This window comes from Podarcis melisellensis, assembly GCF_964234715.1.
Source record: "Podarcis melisellensis genome assembly, chromosome: 1".
Taxonomy (NCBI): Eukaryota; Metazoa; Chordata; class Lepidosauria; order Squamata; family Lacertidae; genus Podarcis; species Podarcis melisellensis.
This window is the reverse complement of record NC_138528.1, coordinates 103,548,990-103,557,526: the sequence shown is the minus strand read 5'-3', so window position 1 is coordinate 103,557,526 and position 8,537 is coordinate 103,548,990. Positions and strand designations below refer to the sequence as shown.

At 44.2% G+C, this 8,537-nt stretch overlaps 1 long non-coding RNA gene across 1 annotated transcript in view; it reads right to left on the bottom strand.

Moving 5' to 3' along the window:
- Positions 1-6,643: 6,643 nt before the first annotated feature.
- Positions 6,644-8,537, bottom strand: part of LOC309380467 — a 144,608-nt gene continuing 142,714 nt past the window's right edge. Inside the window, exon 3 of the long non-coding RNA XR_014172947.1 lies at positions 6,644-6,786. This is a non-coding gene — a long non-coding RNA (uncharacterized lncRNA). The remainder of the gene's footprint in view (positions 6,787-8,537) is intronic.

The window sequence follows — 8,537 nt, the reverse complement described above, 5'->3', positions numbered from 1 at the left end:
CTCAACCTGTGGGTCCCCAGATGTTGTTGGACTACAACTCCCATCTTCCCTGACCATTGGTCATGCTGGCTAGGAATGATGGGACTTGTAGTCCAACAAATCTGGAGACCCACAGGTTAGAGCAAAGGGACCCGATGTGGTGACCTCCAAATGTTGCAGACCACATTGGGACTAACAGTCTTAGCCGGTGTGGCCAATGGTCCTGAATGATGGGAGTTTTAGTCTGCAACATCTGGAAGGTACCATGTTGGCTACCACTGGTTTATTTGGGGAAGGAGTTCTTACAAAAATATGCTAATGCCCAGCATCCTGATTGGATACATAAGGTCCCCTCCCCATTAAGCAAATTGATCATTTGTTGAGTGAGAAGGGGGTGATAACCCTCCTTCTTAGATAATCTGCACAGATCACCTGTGTGTCCTATATATGTGCACAAGGGAGGCTGTGTCCTCTGTATGTGTGTGCAGGAATATACTTGAGAGTATGGCTGGAAGGTGGGCATCAGATTTATTGAGGGTGTCAGATTTATTGAGAAACTGTCTAGGCCATAGGTAGGCAAACTAAGGCTCGGCAGCCGGATCTGGCCCAATCACCTTCTAAATCTGGCCCACAGATGGTCCGGGAATCAGTGTGTTTTTACATGAGTAGAATGTGTCCTTTTATTTAAAATGCATCTCTGGGTTATTTGTGGGGCCTGCCTGGTGTTTTTACATGAGTAGAATGTGTGCTTTTATTTAAAATGCATCTCTGGGTTATTTGTGGGGCATAGGAATTTGGTTTTTTCCCCTTTTTTCAAAATATAGTCCACCCCCTCACAAGGTCTGAGGGACAGTGGACTGTCCCCCTGCTGAAAAAGTTTGCTGACCCCTGGTCTAGGCTATAATCCATTATAGAGCTGAGTACCCTTGTGCTTGACTGTGGTCCTAGATCAAGTGTGGAGAACCAATGGCCAGGGATGTTGGGAGTCCAGCAACATCTGGAGGGCGATAGCTTCCCCTATCCTTGCCCTAGATTATATTTTGCTTCTGTTAGGGACCTTGTGGGACACAAATGTGGTTTTATGGAACATAATTCCCTAAATGGTTTGGAAAAGTACACTTTTGCAGCTTCTGCAGGAGCAATCTATGCCTGGAATAACCCATGTCTGGAGACACAGGCATAGGTTATTCCGACTTCAAGGCTCAGAGATTCACATACGGACGTGCTGAGGATGCATCACTTTCAGGAGTAAGAAATAGGGTGACGAGGATGAATGCAATGCTGATGGTTGGTTTTGCAAAATAGGCATCTTTGAGCACAGCAGAAATTGTATATCCTCAGATTGTGCGCATGGGAATTTGTGTGTAGGGAGCCACACTTTGGAAATCCAAAGGTGCCCCAGCATCCTTGGCATCCTCTCTCCATTAATTTAACTTCTGAATACCTTATTTTGTGTGCATTTGCATCCAGTTTTGTGACTTTGACACATGGCTTTTATGGGTCATATAATATGATAATCTGCATAGTAGGATCTGCAAATGCAAATTTTGCGCCACGTGAGCTGTTAGTGCTGTTGGTTTCATTTGTGGAGTTGATCGATAGCCCATGCACCTGAGACTGGTGCCCTTGAAGCTCAGTGCCCCATGCTATTGCGCAAGTTGTCTGCCCCTGCTCTGAGGCTTACTAGTTGTAGCTTCTGCAGTTCTCCCCATCTAATGGAAAGATAGAATGAAGATTGAGCTCTCTTAAGCTTTGCAACCTCATTAGAACCTACCATGTGCCAGCTGGCCCAGGGAGGTCAATGTGGGACCTTTCTATGACCATTCCTTTTTCAAAAGAGAAGAAACTGGCAATGGGGTGTTTTGCAGAGCAACCATTCTTGGATTATTATTTCTCAAACCATGCAGTGACATCTGCAGAGCTACCTACATGGAGAAATCCGCCAAGTTTGCCACCTCAAGTACGCAATCCCTTCTGCTGCATATATTAGTCATAGACAAACTGTGTGTGGTCTAGAGTAACCTGTGATCATAATTCAGTTTATTATCTATTAGCATCCTGTGCTGTGGGAACAGGTCAGAGCTGAATGTGAGCACAGAAAGTTCCATAGCATGCCAGTGTTGTATTGCAGAATGAAATTTTTCTTATTAATAATAAAGCCTGGGTGAAAGCTGAGCTGCAGATTCCCTCTAGCTCAGATTTTGCTTTTTAGAGCAGCACTGCTTAACGTTTCAATAATATGTGAAGAACATCTCCCTCTAGTGTCTACTGTGTTGCATTTCTCACCCTCAAGTGGAGTGTAATGAATTGGCTATTCAGAACTTGTAAAAAGTTTCTTTTAGCCTTGAAACACTGAGGTTTGGTTTTATTTTAAAGGATGGTTCCTACTACCCAGAGTTGTGAGGTGTGCGAATTCTTCCCATTCTGTTCACCTGTACACCAGACATTCTTAGTTTGCATCATGAACTGGCAGGATGATGGGGAGGAGGAAGAGGATCCCAGCGAGGCATGTAGCCAGGACTGGGACACACCGGGGGCAAGCTGGGGATGGGGAAGGAAGTACTCCCAGGGTGATGGAGAATGGCGAGGGAATGGAGATCAGTGCACAGGAGCCAGAGCAGCAAGACCCATCATCAGAGTCAGAGGGGCCCCTGTCTCCACAAACATGACAGGCTCTGAGGCATAGGGAGCAGCAAGAGGCTAGAAGGCTGAGGCAGGCAAGGACCCACAGCCCAGCTCCCTAGCTGGCCAGGTGGAGCTCGCCAGCTCTGGGAGGAGATTACTCAGCTGGAGAAGGCTTGAAACAGGTGGAGGTCACCTGCCTCATCAAGCCCAGGTGCTGCAATCAGCAGGCAAAGTACAAAAGGGAAGGAGAGCTGAGGTGCTGTGTCTGCTCAACTGCCCATGTTCATAGGCCTTGGCTTGGGTGGCCTGGACCTCTGTGGGACTGTGCTTTGGGTTTGACCGTGGACTGTATCCAGACTGCAGGACTTCAGACTTGACTTGACCCGGGACTGCGTTTTGTGGACATTGCTGGTGTGACTTGAATCTCAGACCTTGGATTTTGGGCTTGACATACTGACTTGCCATCAGGTAGGCCAGGGTTTTAGGACAGTTTAAACCCATTTAAATAAGCATACATAATTTGAATCTCAGTTTCTGCCTGATCCTTGTTGAAGCAACAGCGCGCTCTCTCTCTCTCTCTCTCTCTCTCTCTCTCTCTCTCTCTCTCTCTCTCTCTCTTCATGCCCAGCATCTCTCGACCTTATTTGTTGGCACTTGCTTATCTACTGTTTGTTCATGCCTCTGTGGTGCCACACACTTTACATAGTCTTGGATCTTGGTATGAAGAATTTCCACTGTTGACTGAACAATTCCAATTAATCCAAGTTATGTGTGTTTACTCACAGGTCCAACTGATTTCAGTCGGAGCAACTCCAAGCAATTGTTCAGAGGACTGGACTGCACTCATTTGTGTAAAAATGGAAACAACACTTTTGCTTCACTTTAATTATCACATTGCCATGCCAGAGCACAGGAAGGCCAGTGAGCTAATAATTCCATGAACTGAGATATCAGTGGAAGAAAGGAAACTGAAGGCTGAAATTTGGCCAAGGTGTAATGGGAATCTGTGCAAAAGTCCCAGCAAGACAAATTACAGCTATGATCTGTTTGGAAGAAGCAATGCACAAATGACATGAAGAGGAGGAGGAGAAGTTTGGACTTGATATCCCACCTTTCACTCCCCTTAAGGAGTCTCAAAGCGACTAACAATCTCCTTTCCCTTCCTTCCCCCACAACAAACACTCTGTGAGGTGAGTGGGGTTGAGAGACTTCAGAGAAGTGTGACTAGCCCAAGGTCACCCAGCAGCCACATGTGGAGGAGCGGGGAAGTGAATGAGCCAGCAAAAGGTAAGCACATTAATATCCCATTTAATTTAATAGGAGAAAATGAGGGACGAGCCTTGGGTCAATGAGAGAGAGTCTGCATAGCATGTTATGAGGTCCCATCCCTGAAAGGGGGTGATCAAATGCTCCAAGGCTCAAGCACCCTTCACCTTTCCTCTGTCTCACAAGAGCCCAGATGCTTCCTTGGGGCATGGCAGAGGGAATGTGGTACTGACACAGGAGGCTAGGGCTATTCCTCAAGCTATTCCTTTCACTCCAGGGATTCTAGAGTGCAGAGGGCTGTGTGCATTGTGTGAGCACCACTGCTCACAACATCCCTTGCTAGGAAAGATCTCTCCAGGAGACTACAGGGAGCCACTGTGAGACAATGGTTGTCTATGTATAGCAAGGGTCTGACTCAGCATTAGGCAGTGTCTTATGTCCTAATGAAGCATATGCATCTGTCCTTGAAATCAATGGCACATATATGTGCTTATCATGGGCTGCATAGCATCCAGCACATGTAGGAAAACAGCAAGACTAGTCTTAAATAACATGCAATATACTAGGCAACTTCCTAATGCAGTGCACACCTCTATTGAAATGGAAGGGGGAAAACTGGAATGTTAGAAACACATCATGTTGCAGCATGCCCTTTTGAGGGGGTTTTTTGGGGGGGTGGAGGGTGAGAGAGATAGCCTTGCAAATGTATCTTATTTCCTCTTTCCTAACTGGTGTAACCTATGTTAGAACCCTTTCCCCTAACTGCAACAGTTCCTTGCAGCATGCGCCCAGCTCCACTGGCAACAAAAAATTCTCCATTCATTACCATGGATTACCCAAGTGATGAATGCATAGGCTTGCCCTTCCTGTGGAAACCCAAGTTGGAACTGTATTTCAGCACCGAAGGCCAGATTCCATAGCCATTTGCTGATCTGTGAATGAGAATTCTGGCAGATGAATGAAAATATGACTAGGACTAGGAGGAACTATAAATGGCATGGCTAAAAGGCTTGTGACTGCCATTAATTCCAATGACTTCTCTTATCTGCGTGAGAATGTTTGGCATTTTAACACTTTAAGTTAAGTGCCTCCAATGTGCATTTAATTTAGATTTAATAACACCATTTTTTTTTCCTTATGGAAACTCGGTCAATTATTGAAAGCATTTCTTGAGGTTTAGCAATTATTTAAGAGGTGAATTTACAGTAATGTAATTAGCTCAAATAGCATGTTCATAGAAGTAGCATATTTAAAACAACTTTAAATATTTGTTAGTGAAAAGGAAATATTTTATACCATTCTAATTTGGTAATATTGTCTAATAAAAATTTCAGTAACATTTAACAAGGCAGTTTATTCATATTACCAAGGGCATTCTGTGGTGGTGGTGGGGGGGGGGGAGAGAGAGACACATAAAAACTACAAATGCAGTACCTCTAGTGGGAATGTAGCTAATTTAAAAACTGCACAAGCAATAACTTATTTGGATCTTGCTAAAATGAACCAGACAAAATTCACATGTAGTGTTACATAGTTCAGAAAGGCTAATGCATGCTGCAATTGAAACATGTCACTCTGTAGTCATCGTTTACTGCGATAAAATTTAGGGTTCTGATAGCTTGTGGGATTTGTACCAGATTTCCATGTAGGACTAAGGCTGTGTACACACCATATATTTAAATTACACACACCCCCAAACTATAGTTAAGGGTGCTAGGAATACTAGCTCTGTGGGGAATAAACTACAGTCCCCATGGTTCTTTTTGAGGAATATGCAATAAAATGTTATGTCGTGGAACATTCCAAGTCCATATTCCAGTCAGCCATGCCTTATTTCAGGGTATTGGATTCTGTTGCTCCTCCTTCTGGTTCCTCCCCAACCCACTCACAGTCAGTATTCTGAGCCAACAGAGCGTGTTCAATATTCATTGGGTTGGGTTTTTCTGCCCTTCAGTTGTTGTTGTTCTTTTTAAAAGGATTTTGTACTTGTGCAAACTTGCTCCATGTGACAGCCCTTTAGATAGCTGAAGATGACTATCATTTCTCTTTGTCTTCTCTTATCCAGGCTAAACATGCCCATCTCCCTCAACCGTTCCCCATAAGGTTTGTTTCCAGGCCCTTGATAATCTTGGTTGCCCTCCATTGCACATGTTCCGGCTTGTCAGTACCCTTAAATTGTGGTGTCCAGAAGTGGACACAGTAGGTGTGGCCTGACAAAGGCAGAATCGAGCAGTACTACTACTTCCCTTTATCTGGGCACTATACTTTTGTTGGTACTTCCTTTAAAAAACTTAAACTGTTGAGTAAGGGAGGAAAGTTGAAAGGAATTTGAGGATCCTGTCACTAAATATATTTTAAAGATTTCTTAAAATAGATCTGGAACAGGATGCTAGTGAGGTAGGCAGCAGGACTTTCTGATGACCAATGGTGAAAAAGTTACTGACAGGTTGACATGGTGGGCTGCAGATGAATTCTTTGTGTTGGTCCTCCGTGTGGAAGTTGTCAGACATTTGTGCTTGAATCATGTTTTTCCCTGGGGGTGGTATTGAAAACAGGTTCTTAAATTTCACTCCGTTGAGCTTCTTCCAGTGAAGTAGTGGTTGTAATCAGAAAGGGGCCAGAGTTAGACCTCAGGTAAAATATTTATTTCAATCAAAGCATAGAAATGCTGACAATATACAAACTCAACAATACAGTGGTACCGCAGGTTAAGTACTTAATTCGTTCCGGAGGTCCGTACTTAACCTGAAACTGTTCTTAACCTGAAGCACCACTTTAGCTAATGGGGCCTCCTGCTGCTGCCGCGCTGCCGCCGCACGATTTCTGTTCTCATCTTGAAGCAAAGTTCTTAACCCGAGGTACTATTTCTGGGTTAGCAGAGTCTGTAACCTGAAGCGTATGTAACTCGAGGTACCACTGTAATGACAATATAAGAATAAAAAAGCATGTATGGATGAGAGTGCAAGTTATAAATGGCAAATGTGATTGGCATGTAAAAACAATTTAACAAAATTGCTACAAATAAAGCATGCATATTAACAAGCTCTAAGCTGCATTGTCCTAAAACTTGCACCATCCAAACTAGTTAGAAGCTTACTAAATTCACTGCCTTATAGTAGTTTAAAGATTAAGGGAGGTGGGGTGGGATAATAGCCACCAGTCCAAGCAGAGATCCAAGGAAATGGTTTGTGTGGACTAAGAGGGACTGTTGAGAAAAATGAATCGGGATCCTGGATAATACAAATGTGAAATAAGTTCGGATAAAAATAGAGGGGAAATGTTTAAAATTGACATAGTGAAGTATGAGAGCATTGCAAGGGAATAAAGAAAGTAAAATAAAAATGGGAAATACTGAAAATAAAAACTGCACCTATTGAAGACTGTTCATGAACCAAATATCCATCCCACACAATGGCTTAGAGAAAACAGCCAAGAGCAGCTTTGAGGAAAAGGAAGAGGGGGAGGAGTCTAAGGCAAGGGAAATCTCTATTAGAAAAAGTTGGAGCTAAGCAAAAATAAACAAAGGAAGAGGAGGACGATTAAGACAGCACTAACGCTGAAGTTCAGTCTGTTTTTGATCCTGCTACACTTCCATGTTTTCCTGTCTTCTGATTCACTGTTCTCTTATCCAGTTGATTCTCTGACTAAAATGATGAATCAATGGTAGACTCCTGTAAGAACAGGGGTTCTACTTTATGTTTTAATAATTATTGTTAAGGGATCAATACACTCTTGAAACAAGGAGTCTTGTGAACGTTGTTCAAAGTTGCTATGGAGTCTTGGTCTCTTTTTCACCCTGGTACATAGATCTCAGCTTGACCAAAGCCATGCCAAGCATCCTGTTTCTCACATGGCAGCAGTAGGCTCCAGGCAGACTGACGTATTCCTGCTCTTAATGCATATATCCAGGTCTGCTTAAACCACAAGCCAGAGTTTTGATTGACCAAAATCAATATTCATTCCATTCTATTGCTTTATGGGATAATCAACCTCATCATGTGTGCAGATTTGTTGTCGATACTGAGCTGAGTGACAGGGGTCCCCTCTGATCACCTTGATGTCTCAGTTGTAAGTGTCATGGAGCACTTGCTCTCGGGCAGTTGGAGCTGACCAGGTGTCATGACCCTTTCCCAGAGACCATGCACTCTGACTGGTTCAGAGGACAATGAGGCTCCATTTCTATCCTTGGGGAAGAGGTACCAGGTCTGTCTTCACAACTCTCTTGAGACAGAGGACAAGTCTTGCCTCTGATTCAGAGGAGTCGTCTCGGACAGTACTGTTGTCTCCCAGCCCACCCAAAGACTGGCGAATAAGGTCGGGGCCCTTTAACAACCCGAAAGCTTCTCTAGGGAGGTGGGGCTAGCTTGCTCAGATAGTGAGGCCCAGTGTTTGGAGGCATAGCAGCTCACAAAGCCAACATAGCATAACCTCAGGAACTCTCCAAGGCCTGCAGACACTCTGGTGCCTTAAAGTCCTGCTGAGATACTGCTGAACTTTCCCCAGGAGTTCTGAGCTTTCCAAACAGGAGTGGGGGGGCAGTGTCTGAGAATGTCATCTTAAAATAGTATTTATGGTAGGTACCCAGGTGGGAGCCAAGGGTGGAGGGAGCTGGAGCTGTCCATCCAACTTAGTGTTGTTGACACCAACAGGCAATGACTCTCCAGGGT